Here is a 12,150-nt window from a genome sequence, read left to right on the forward strand (position 1 = left end):
CACCAGATACAGTATACCACATTGCGTGCATTGCCATTAGAAAAGAACTATAGGGAATGTCGTACAGCTCCATGTTCAAATACTTTGGTGTTATTACTCATAGGGCAAACCACACAATTCCATCATTTGTAGTGCCCTTTCATTTTTGGTTGGTTCCAGGTGGATAAAATGGTAGACTCCTTTCGCTGAGTAGTTTCTGAGGTGGAGCGTATTAGGTGGTCTTTTATGTTTTTACCCCTCTTAAATGCAAACAGAGGTATCTCCAAGCTGGTGTCTATGCTCCTTATCAGATGCCAATTCTTTTGAATTATGTTTCTCAATTTATTAGAGTGAACCCCAAATCTGGTGACACAAATCAATGTATCCATTTTCTCTTTCTCTTTGGGTCTTAGCAGTTCCTCCCTTGGACAGAATCAGGCATTTTTAAGGATCTCCTCACTATCTTATTGGGATATTCTCTGGCCAGTAATTTTTCTTTAAGGACTTCTGCCTCTACCATGTAGTCTTGTTTGTGCGAGCGGTTTCTGCGGAGACGCAGAAACTGACTGAATGGTAATCCATCTCTCAATGCTCTAGGGTGCTGACTCTGGTAGGCAAGAAGAGTGTTTCTCTCTATATGTTTTCATTGTAATGATGTATACAGTGAGCCCTCTTCATGTTTTATGTTGAGATCTCGGAACGGAATAGATGATTTGTGGATAGTTGAGGTGAAAGTTAAGTGTCTCAGTGTGGTATTTAGATATGTGACAAAGAATTCGAAGTCAGTTTTAGTACCAGACCATATCAGAAAAATATCGTCAATATAGCTTTTCCAACATTTGATGTTGGAATGGTACCTGTTGGTCTCATTTAGGACATATGTGTGTTCTTTGTTGTCCATAAAAATATTAGCCAAATTTGGGGCAAACATTGCTCCCATGCTGGTCCCTGAGCATTGTTGGTAATAGACCGATTGGATATGAAGTAGTTACATTCTAGTGCAATGCGTAATAAATTGATGATGAATGAAGTAGGTATCCGTAGCGGTCTTTCTCCGGTCTCTAGTATGTTCTCTATGACTCTGATGCTATACTCCTGGGGGATATTGGTATAGAGTGAGGTGATGTCTAATGCTGCCAACCAGTCAGTGTCTATATTGTAGGGCATACCTTCTACCAGGTTTATTATTATTATTTATTATTTAAGACACTTATTAAGCGCACTGTCACCATTGAAGGCATCCTGGCGCTGACTAACTCATAGAGAGGCGGAAATGACCAAGAGGAGTGTGAGCTTTCAGGCAGTAGCCAAGGGAAATAACCAGGTTTTAATCCTTCTCCTAAACGGTAGAAGATCAGTAATTTGCCTAATCTCGGCCGGGAGCGTATTCCAGAGTTTGGCAGCTGCCACCTCGAAGGATCTACCTCCGGCTCTGACTTTCCTAAATCTGGGTACCACTACCAGCTTGGCCTCAGAAGATCGAAGCTGCCCAGTAGGAATGTACCAGGCAAATTTTGAATGTAAGGAGGCCGGGCCAGTTCCATGGAGAGTCCTAAAGACTATGCAAAGGGCCTTGAACAGTATCCTCTGTCTCACCGGCAACCAATGCAATTTGGCCAGAGAGGACGGTCCGTGTGAACTTCTCGGAGCACCCAAGGCCAGCTTAGCCGCCGCTGATTGAACCCTTTGAAGCCTATCCGGGGATCCTAACAGAAGGACATTACAATAGATGTTTATCATGTACATTGAGTCTCTAATGTAAGATTCCTGTGTTGGCACAAATTCCTTGATGAAGTGATCTATGTATTTCCCAATCGGTTCTAGTACTGAGCCACAGCCGGATAAGATGAGATGACCCGGAGGGTTTGAGGTGCTCTTGTGGATTTTGGGCAGGGTGTATAGGACCGGGTTTATGGGATTTTTGCCATTTAGGAACTCATATTCCTTTTTGCTAATGTAGCCTTCTTCTTTGCCTAGGGTGGTTATATTTAGGATTTGTGTACATATGTAATTGAGCGGGTTCCTGTTCAGTTTCTTATAGTGTCTAACCTCGCTGACTTGCTTGCCAATCTCATTGTCATAGTCTACTCTATCTTGGATCACTATTCCCCACCCTTATCCGCAGGTTTAAGGATGATAGAGTTGTCATTTTTAAGTTTTTTTAGAGCCTCTCTCTCTAGTCTGGTGATATTGTATGGTACAAAGTATTTGGATTTTTGGAGATTCTCACGGTCTGCTAGAATGATTTTCTCAAAAACCAAAAGTTCTGGGGGCATCATACCATTGGTAGGATAAAATGTCGAAGGTGGTCTCAGACCAGTGACCGAGTCAGGGAGCATTTCTTCTCTGTCTTTAAAAAATATTCTTAGTCTTATTTTTCTGAAAAATGTATATATTTCAGTTTTCAGATAAAAGAAATTAGTCCGCTCAGTGATAACAAAAGATAAACCTTTACTTAGCAGGGATATCTCTTCAGACGAAAGGATATGTTGCGATAGGTTAAAAGTGGGTATTATAGCGACACTGTCTGATTCTTGATTTAATATGGCTGGGGGCCCCATTGTTAATGTTTGCGCCTGGTCTGTCGCTCCCCTGCGTATTGGTGCCATGGTCTCCCTAGAGTCTTCCCTCCTCGTTCTAAAAAAGGTTGTGCCTGGCGACTGTCTTGGCGACTGGTACTTGGTTGGGGATCCAAATCGCTAGACCCACCAGATGATTCGGAGAATGTGACCGGCTGGTTTCTTTTGAATCTACCCTAAATGTTCTGTCTGTATTGTGGTCCTACTGTCGTATAGTAGTCCTCTCTGAGATAAGGATATGCTCTTTCTTTCCTAAGGTTTTTTATAACTTTAGTCATTTTCTCTGCTTTCTTTTTCAGCTCAAATGAATTTAAGTCCTCTATTGTTTTGTTGAGTTTGTCTAGCAGTGTTCTGGCTTCCGTCACTCCTTCACATCCTAGTAACTCTTTTTCTAAATCTTCAATTTCTTTTAGCTCGATTTTTGCGTGTTCTAGTGCTGTTTCAACCCCTAGAGCCATCCAATGCCTTGAGCAGGTGGTGGAGATGTTACAAATTTGCCCTTGAATTTAGGGTCTTCTCGGAAGATACCAGGTATGTTTCTTATTTGGAGTCCTTGGGGAAATATACCTGCTTTTAAATAATCTGTTAGCACGCGGGCATGCAGCTCTGTTCAAATGTGTTTTTTCTTGGCATTTTCTAGTCTTTCTAATAGTTGCTGTCTGGGACTGGTAGTGATGTTAGGTTGGATGGAAAAAAGGGATGGGCCACCCGCAATTTTAGCAATATATTCCTCAGTGTATAAGGGTGCCTCATTGTCTGACATCCTGATCCAAGCACAAGTAGAAACCCCATGGTCACATAGGGTATGGGAAAGAAATTCTTATGGAGAATATCTCCCTTGCAGTGCAGCCACCACTCTAAAGTTACTAAGAAAAACAAGGAATCAGGGTAGTTACTGTAGAAACAGTGGTTCATGTGGCAAAAAATCATGTACAAATAATGATAATTATACTGCACAATGGATCATAAGGACGTCAGACAGAGAGGAGACTGAATACAGTTTTATTGAATATTTACAATTTTTATATTTTTTATTTTTATATTCAAATAGTTTTCACATAGATACAACAATATAGTGCTTTGTGTCCCCAGTGTGTTTTCGAACCAAAACACAAAAAAGAGCGAACTTGTGACAACAGTGATATATACAATTTGGTTTCCTTCATATGAGAAACGACCATTTAAAATAGTAGTTATTTGTCCAATTAATAGGGTCACTGATGTATCAGCATACATCCTTTGTGTGCTCCACTTGTTTTTCAATAGATGTTCACAGCCACTTGTTGTACTTTTCTGCAGATTCTCTATCGTGGGAAACACGGTTGTAACCCTCATAAATCCATTGAGATTACAGTCCCACCAGCACTCCAGGAGAAGCACTGTTTACAGGCAGTGGCATCCACCGTGCCTCATCACTGGTTGCCAGCCCTTCCTTTCCTTTCCCCTCCTGCCTCACACTGAGGTAAGCAACATCCGACACATCCCCCAATGACCAGTGCGGCTATTACTGCTACCATCTCTACCTCTACTATTTCTTTATTTCTTCTCACACATGTAGCACCCGGCTGGGTCCAGTGTGAGTATTCTATCTACTTTATTCACACACCGGTGTTCCTCACTAATTGCACATGGCTGCGCATGTTGTTCCTTAATCGTTCAGTTAACATCTTGGTCCTTCAGTTCTTAATACATGAAATACGCACGCTCCCCTTTATTGGTAACTGATGCCACTCTCATGTTTAAATTTTCAGATGTCCCTACATTATTAGGTCCTGAAAAGACCCCACACCCGTAGAGGGGTCGAAACGCCGTCAACTTAAAAGAGAAACAAATCACTACATCAGCACTGTTTACTGAACACAGTGTTTGGACAAATAACTACTATTTTAAATGGTTGTTTCTCATATGAAGGAAACCAAATTGTATATATCACTGTTGTCACAAGTTCCCTCTTTTTTGTTTTTTGGTTCCAAAACACACTGGGGACACAAAGCACTATTTTGTTGTATCGATGTGAAAACTATTTGAATAATTGTTATACATTGTAAATATTTAATCAAACTGTATTCGGTCTCCTCTCTGTCTGACGTCCATATGATTAATTTTGAATGCCATTGGGAGGGAAACGTTATGATGGCACATCCAGAGGCACAATTTCTGTGCTACACAACATTAACAATAAGACAGATGTTACCAAACTGTATTTTCATACCCAATTGTAGGTGAGATCTGAGTTGTAATCTTTAATAGGAACAACGGGAGGAGACCTTACGCAGACACAACAATTTTGGAGACATAGCGAGTGCATAGATATGTGGCTTAAGATCCTTTCTAGATGTCATTGCATTCCAGAATGCACCCATACTTTCAACATTAGTTCAAATGATGTGGCGAGAAAGTGACTCTCCTATAAGTCTCTTGTTATGCCACAGATTGGTTAACTGATGCCACTCTCATGTTTAAATTTTTAGATGTCCCTACATTATTAGGTCCTGAAGAGACCCCACACCCACAGAGGGGTCAAAACGCCGTCGACTTAAAGGAGAAACGAATCACTACATCAGCACTGTTTAACGAACACAGTGTTTGGACAAATAAATACTATTTTAAATGGTCGTTTCTCATATGAAGGAAACCAAATTGTATATATCACTGTTGTCACAAGTTCGCTCTTTTTTGTATTTTGGTTCCAAAACACACTGGGGACAGAAAGCACTATTTTGTTGTATCTATGTGAAAACTATTTGAATAATTGTTATACATTGTAAATATTCAATCAAATTGTATTCGGTCTCCTCTCTGTCTGACGTCCGTATGATTCATTTTGAATGCCATTGCGTTGGAAACGTTATGATGGCACATCCAGAGGCACAATTTCTGTGCTACACAACAATAACAATAAAACAGATATTACCAAACTGTATTTTCATACCCAATTGTAGGTGAGATCTGAGTTGTAATCTTTAATAGGAACAACGGAAGGAGACCTTACGCAAACACAACAATTTTGGAGACATAGCGAGTGCATGGATATGTGGCTTAAGATCCTTTCTAGATGTCATTCCATTCCAGAATGCACCCATACTTTCAACATTAGTTCAAATGATGTGGCGAGAAAGTGACTCTCCTATAAGTCTCTTGTTATGCCACAGATTGGTTGGACTTTGCAAACATGATTATAAGCAGCTATGTTTTGAATTGGGGAAGATGGCGGCCGGGTGAGACGCACGGCCGGAGAGCTCCGGTTCAGACTCTTAACGTGAACAGATGCTAGAGTGTTAAACAGCGTCTTAACTTAACCCGCACTAAAGAATGCACCATGTACCGTGCAAAAGAATCTCATTGAATAAGGAACTGTAAAAAAACTGAAGAACGTATACACTTACGGAATATGGTAAACTATCTGGAGGGAGAAGGCAGAAACAGCGGTCCGGATTTGAAGAGGCGAGCCGGCACAGTGAAGCCGATAGTAAAATCAAGTAAACCAGGAGTTTGGTCGGCGGCCGGTGAGGCAAAGGCAAATTGCGCGAAAGCTTCCGGGAGGCTCAATTTCCAATTCCGGGGCGCGAGTGGGAGAGAAGCCTCGGACGTCTCGAATGCAGACACAGATGTGGAACAAATCCTAGAGCGGCCCCCAGTGCAGAATCGTGTTCGGTACTGTGTAAGGTTGCCAGAGCAAACCCACGACCAAACAAGCTCAACAATTGAAGTGAGCACTGCAGCTCGTTTTCTTCAAAAGAATTACGGAGTGTTAGAGCAAAAAACCAAACCTTATGAGTTTTCCAACAGTACCCCCTCCAATTGTGAATGGAAGTCAGAAATTGCGCTTTGGAAACCCAGGGAAATAAACGCTACAATATTTGTGCATTGGGGAAATATTAATGGAGAAGAGGCACAAGCCAAAAACTATTTGAATCAGCGGAGTGGCTACTTCAGAACTGTATCGCCCCCAAGTGGCTGGTGGCAGCACAACACTTATAAAGTGGAATACAAAATAATATACGAAGATACCAAGAGCCACATAGCTGCATCGAAAGGTGAGTCCATTAAAACTAATTTACAATCATTGAGCAAAGAACTGAAGCAGCAACATATGAGCAAATCACAGGAAGAGGTAGAGGTGGAGGGGGGAAGCTATTTTGAAGTGGAGAAAGACCTTAGACATTCGGACACAGGAAAGAGAGAAAAACCACGAAGTGACCAAGAAGGAAGTCTAGTGCAATTACAGAGCAAGCAGAACAAGCAGGTTGTATCCAGCTACAGTCTTAGGAACAGAAACTTCCTAAAACAAGAACAATATCCTAAGGGTATCTCTCCCAGAGAAAGTAAAAAAAAGTCCAGAAAACTAAACAAACAAGAAATAAAGATTAACACGGAGGGAGGTACAACTACCGCCAGGGGAAAGGTGGACTTACTCTGGAAAGGAAAAATCAAGGTCACTCCTTCCTTAAAAACTTACTTTAAAGTTCAGACACAACAAAATTCACAAAAGGGAGAACAAGCTCAGAAAGAGACACATCCGGTATTTCAAAACCCCCTAAGCATGCAAGAAAAGGAAAGCGCGCTCACCTCTAAAACTGTACGAACCCCTGATATACAATATACATACTCAGAAGAGCAAACTAACAGAGGTTTAGTTGACTTGACATTAAATCACAATATGGCAGAGGGTGGAACAAAAGGAGCATCGGCACCAGCAGTAGAAATAAGGGAGGATACAACAGACGAAGAAGATACAGCAGAAAAAGAAAAAGAGAAAGAAGAGGCACAAGAAAACACCAAAAGTCACACAGACGAATTCCTCGAAAAGATATGGAGGGAGATGAAGGAAAAATTCACTATATCAGAGGCTAAACAGGATAAAATCCAAGAAGTCTGTGAGAAATTAGATAATAAACTAAACGCTTTGGGGGACAGGGTGACAGCTGTAGAAAGTGAAGTGGGTACTCTAAATAAAAATGTGGAAAGAAACCAAAAAGAAATCACCTCACTGAAGCAAGAGAACAAGACACTATATGACAAGATGGAGTCACTTGAAAACCAGGCAAGAAAAAATAATGTAAGGATACTAAACGTGCCAGAAAATCAAGAAGGGACAGAAATAAAGAAATATATAATCGATCTGTTGGCAGAACATTTCCCCTGGGCAGACAAAGATCTGCTTGAAGAAGACATACAAAGGGTTCACAGAGAACCATTTGGTAAAAACAAAGAGAGGAAAACACCAAGGAAAATACTCGTGAACTTTAAAACCTATGTATTGAAAGAAAAAATATTAGGAGAAGCTCTGAAAAAAGGAACATACAATAAAGACAATTGGACTTTCAAAATAAGATCAGATATGTCAAACGCTTCTCAAACAAGACAATGGGAGTTGGGGAAATTAATGCCGGAACTCCAACAACTTGGTGCCACAGTGCAAATGAAATTCCCTCCCTCATTAAGAATCATGTGGCGAAATAAAATGAGAAATATAAGGGACCCAGAAGAAGCTAAAGCATTTGTTGATTTAATAAAAGACCAAATCCGAGCTGATAAACCAATGAGTTAAAAATCAATATCCCTAGAATTTGATATATATATAGTTGAGTACATATGTAAATAATGGTGCAGAAACGCGAGCAAACTCAATTCAGTTAAACTTAGAGTTAGAAGCTGGAGCTACTAAGGGTTATGGAATTAACCCAAAGAAAAGAAGATGGAGGCTTCCCCAGGGTGGGTAACGGTAAATCACAAAAAAGAAATCATAAAAACTACACGAAAATGGGTGGGGTGCAAAATAGGGAAAAAATACGAGAAAAAAATATCCTCATAAGTAGAAGAAGACGGGTAAACATCAAACTGCGGTTTTACAACGGTAGACCAAATGATTTTCAGAGGGAGGAGCACGAACAAGAAAATCTGGATAAATGAAGAAAACTAAAAGAGAATTTAAAATACTCTCCTGGAATGTAAATGGGATGAGAACAAAAAGCAGAAGAAACAAAATCTTGGAATATCTCAGAACAGCAGAAAGTGAAATCATAATTCTACAAGAGACACATTTACTAAAAATGGAATGGGACCAAATAATAAAAACCCTAAACTGGGTCGATTTCCTTGTATGTACCACACAAGAATGCAACATCAAAGGAATCGCAATAATCGTCAAAAAAACACTCAAAGCTAATTTGGACTCAGCAGAAGTAGACAATAAAGGAAGATGGGCAATATCAAAAGTTTTGATAGGGAATAACCCACTCACAATATCGGGATATTATGGACCCAATCTTGATGATGAAGACCCGCTACGGAAACTCTACTCTCATTTAATACAAGCCACCTCTCCAATAATTTTGGGGGGAGACTTTAACCTTGTAATGTACCCAAAGAATGATAGATCTCCACCAGGGAGACATGCAAATCTACCGAAAATGAGAAAATGGATCGGTATTCTTAAAAGGGATTTAGAACTGACGGACATTTGGAGAGAAAGAGGGGATAAATCAAACCCATTCACGCTTTATAACAAAAAATTGGGGCACAGATCAAGAATTGATTATTTCCTAGTTGATCAAAACATATCAAACAGTGTAATAAACCTAATTCACCTACCAGCCCACCTATCAGATCACTCTGCGGTCCAATTAACACTTCAAATAAAATTAGTAGAAATACAAAGAAGGTTCACGGTAGAAAGAGCAAATTTACTTGATCAACAAAGTATGAAAGAAATTGAACTGGAAACCACAAACTTCTTTGAAAATAACAAAAATGGTACAACAAAACAGATAACTTGGGACGCATATAAAGCCGTATTAAGAGGAAAGTTACTAAGCCTAGGAGCATATAAAAACAAAAAAACGAGACAAGAAATAACAGACCTGGAGGAAAGCATCAACCTCATTGATATTCAAATAGTAACAGAACAAGAAACACAAAAGAAAAAAGACCTAGAACTAAAAAGGAAAAATCAGAAAGAAAAACTAGAAGACTTACTAGAAGACAGATTACGCAAAAAATGGGAATCAAGCAAACTTGCAAAACACGAATATGGGGAAGGATGTGGTAAATGGCTTTCTTGGAAATTAAAAACAGACAAAAACAGGAATAAAGTAAAACAAATTCACCAAGAAGGACAAACGAACCAAACCACAGAAGAGAACATAATTAGACAGGAGTTTATGAAATTCTTTACAGAACTATACACAGAAGATACAAGTCCAGAGGAAAACCAGATAGACTCATATTTAGAAGACATTCCTTTACTGGCCCTCACAGAAGAAGAAAAGAAAGAACTAAATAAAGAGATCTCAATGAGTGAAGTAGATGAGGCTATCAGAACTCTAAAAAAGGGAAAAGCCGCAGGGCCAGACGCCCTACCAAACGAGTTATACATTAATTTAAAAGATACCCTACTTCCACATATTACGGAACTAATAAACTTGATTTTTAAACAACAAAATAAAATACCAGATTCGTGGAATGATGCAATAATTATAATCATATTAAAACCTGGTAAGGACCCCGCTAGATGTGAATCATATCGACCCATATCGCTGCTCAATGCAGATTATAAAATATTTACAAAAATTATGGCATCCCGACTGGGGAAAGTAATGAATCAACGTATTCACCCAGATCAAAAGGGATTCATTAAGGGAAGACAACTGCATGAAGTTACACATGAGCTTGTGAGCTCCATTGACATAGCTACGCAAAAAAAAGTCCCACTTACTATACTCACCATCGACGCCGCAAAGGCGTTCGACAGAGTCAACTGGACATTCCTAGAAAAAGTTATGACCAAAAATAATATAGGTCAATCTTTCATGCATGTGGTAAAACATATCCATAAAACACCAAGGTCAAAAATCTTAGTAAATGACAGCCTTACTGACAATGTCAATATAGAAAGAGGAACAAGGCAGGGTTGCCCCCTCTCTCCCCTGCTTTTTAATCTATATATTGAACCATTGGCGAACAAACTAAGAAACACCAAAGAGATTACTCCCTTCCAATATCAGAGATGGAACAAGAAAATCGCATTATATGCAGACGATTTAATGATTTTTACGGACGATTACATCAAGTCAAAGACATCAATAGAAGAAATCATAAGCGAGTTTGGGAAAGTTTCAGGCTATCTGGTAAACCATTCAAAGACCGAGATTATGACATGGAATACACAATTCCAAAGCTCAAATATCAAAAAAGAAATAAAATATCTAGGGATTCTAGTGAATCAAGACCTGAATAAAATAACACAGCGAAACCTGAACAAAGTAACTGAGGAGGTAAAAAAATTACTCGAAGTATGGTCTAGTCTACCACTAACCTTGATAGGAAGATCAAACATCATCAAAATGTCAATAGTACCAAACTACACTTTCCTCTTTAATACGATCCCTCTAGAATTTGCGAAACCGCTCTTAAAAAAACCACAGAGAGATATCATCAATTTCATATGGGCCTCAAAGGGAATTAGGATTTCGTGGAAGAAACTCAGGAGAGGAAAACAAGAGGGAGGACTATCAAGCCCAGATCTGGTGGAGTATTATAAAGCATTCCAGTTTAAAAATACACGGATCCTACTAAGAAGTCATCAACACTATCCAAAATACTTACAAGCAATGACAGACAGAGAAGATCATTTCTTATTCAAATTTGGCCACCCTAAATACTTTAAAAAAATAAAACTAAAGACCCTAAGAGAGACAGCAAAATTGTGGGCACAAATTAGAGCAAATTTGAAAATTCAATATTACAGTGTAATGGCCCCAATATGGGACTCACCGGGAACACCAGAATGCCTAAAGGATGCAATGTCAATCCCCCTAAAACAAGCCAATATCAACTACTGGGGTCAACTATTAGAAAACTCAACTTTGATCACGTGGGAAAAATTTCAATCTCTCACCAAAGGGTCAGTGTCCAAGTTTAAATACTATCAAATATCAAGCTGGGCGAAAACCACCACTACTAACAACCAAGAGGATGTAAAGCTGGAAAAAGAAATGGTAGAACTCTTAACAATAACTAAGGAAGTGGCAAAGTGGTACTGGGCGTTTATTATGGTAGGAGAGGGAGACAAGAGGATGGAAGATCAAATCTGGGGGAGAGAACTACAACTGGATGACTTAGATACAATCTGGGAAAGATCCGTGGAAAAATGTTGGTCAACTCTAAAATCTGTTGCACTAAAAAGGAACCACCTTTACACAATCCATCGCGCATACTGGACTCCGAAAAAACTGTCTAAATTAAAAAATGCAGGAGTAAAAAAGTGCCCGAAGTGTGGGGAAGAAAAGGCAGATGACTTCCACATGTTCAGAAACTGCCCCCTACTGGAAGAATTTTGGAAAGAAGTGGGTAAGACCATGAGCGTAATCATACAGACTCAGCTAACTGTAAGTACAACTTTTACCTTTTTTGGGATCGACGTCACAATGTGTAAGGGGGGATTAACAAAATGTCAGGAAAATCTTCTTTTTGTTTTAGTTGTTCTAGCCAGAAGGGAGATCTGTTTAAAATGGATTAGCCCACTGCCACCCATACATAGTGATTGGATGAATTCTGTCATAAAGACCAACAAACTAGACAGAAAAGGAAA

This window comes from Lissotriton helveticus, chromosome 8, assembly GCF_964261635.1.
Source record: "Lissotriton helveticus chromosome 8, aLisHel1.1, whole genome shotgun sequence".
In the NCBI taxonomy this organism is placed as follows: domain Eukaryota; kingdom Metazoa; phylum Chordata; class Amphibia; order Caudata; family Salamandridae; genus Lissotriton; species Lissotriton helveticus.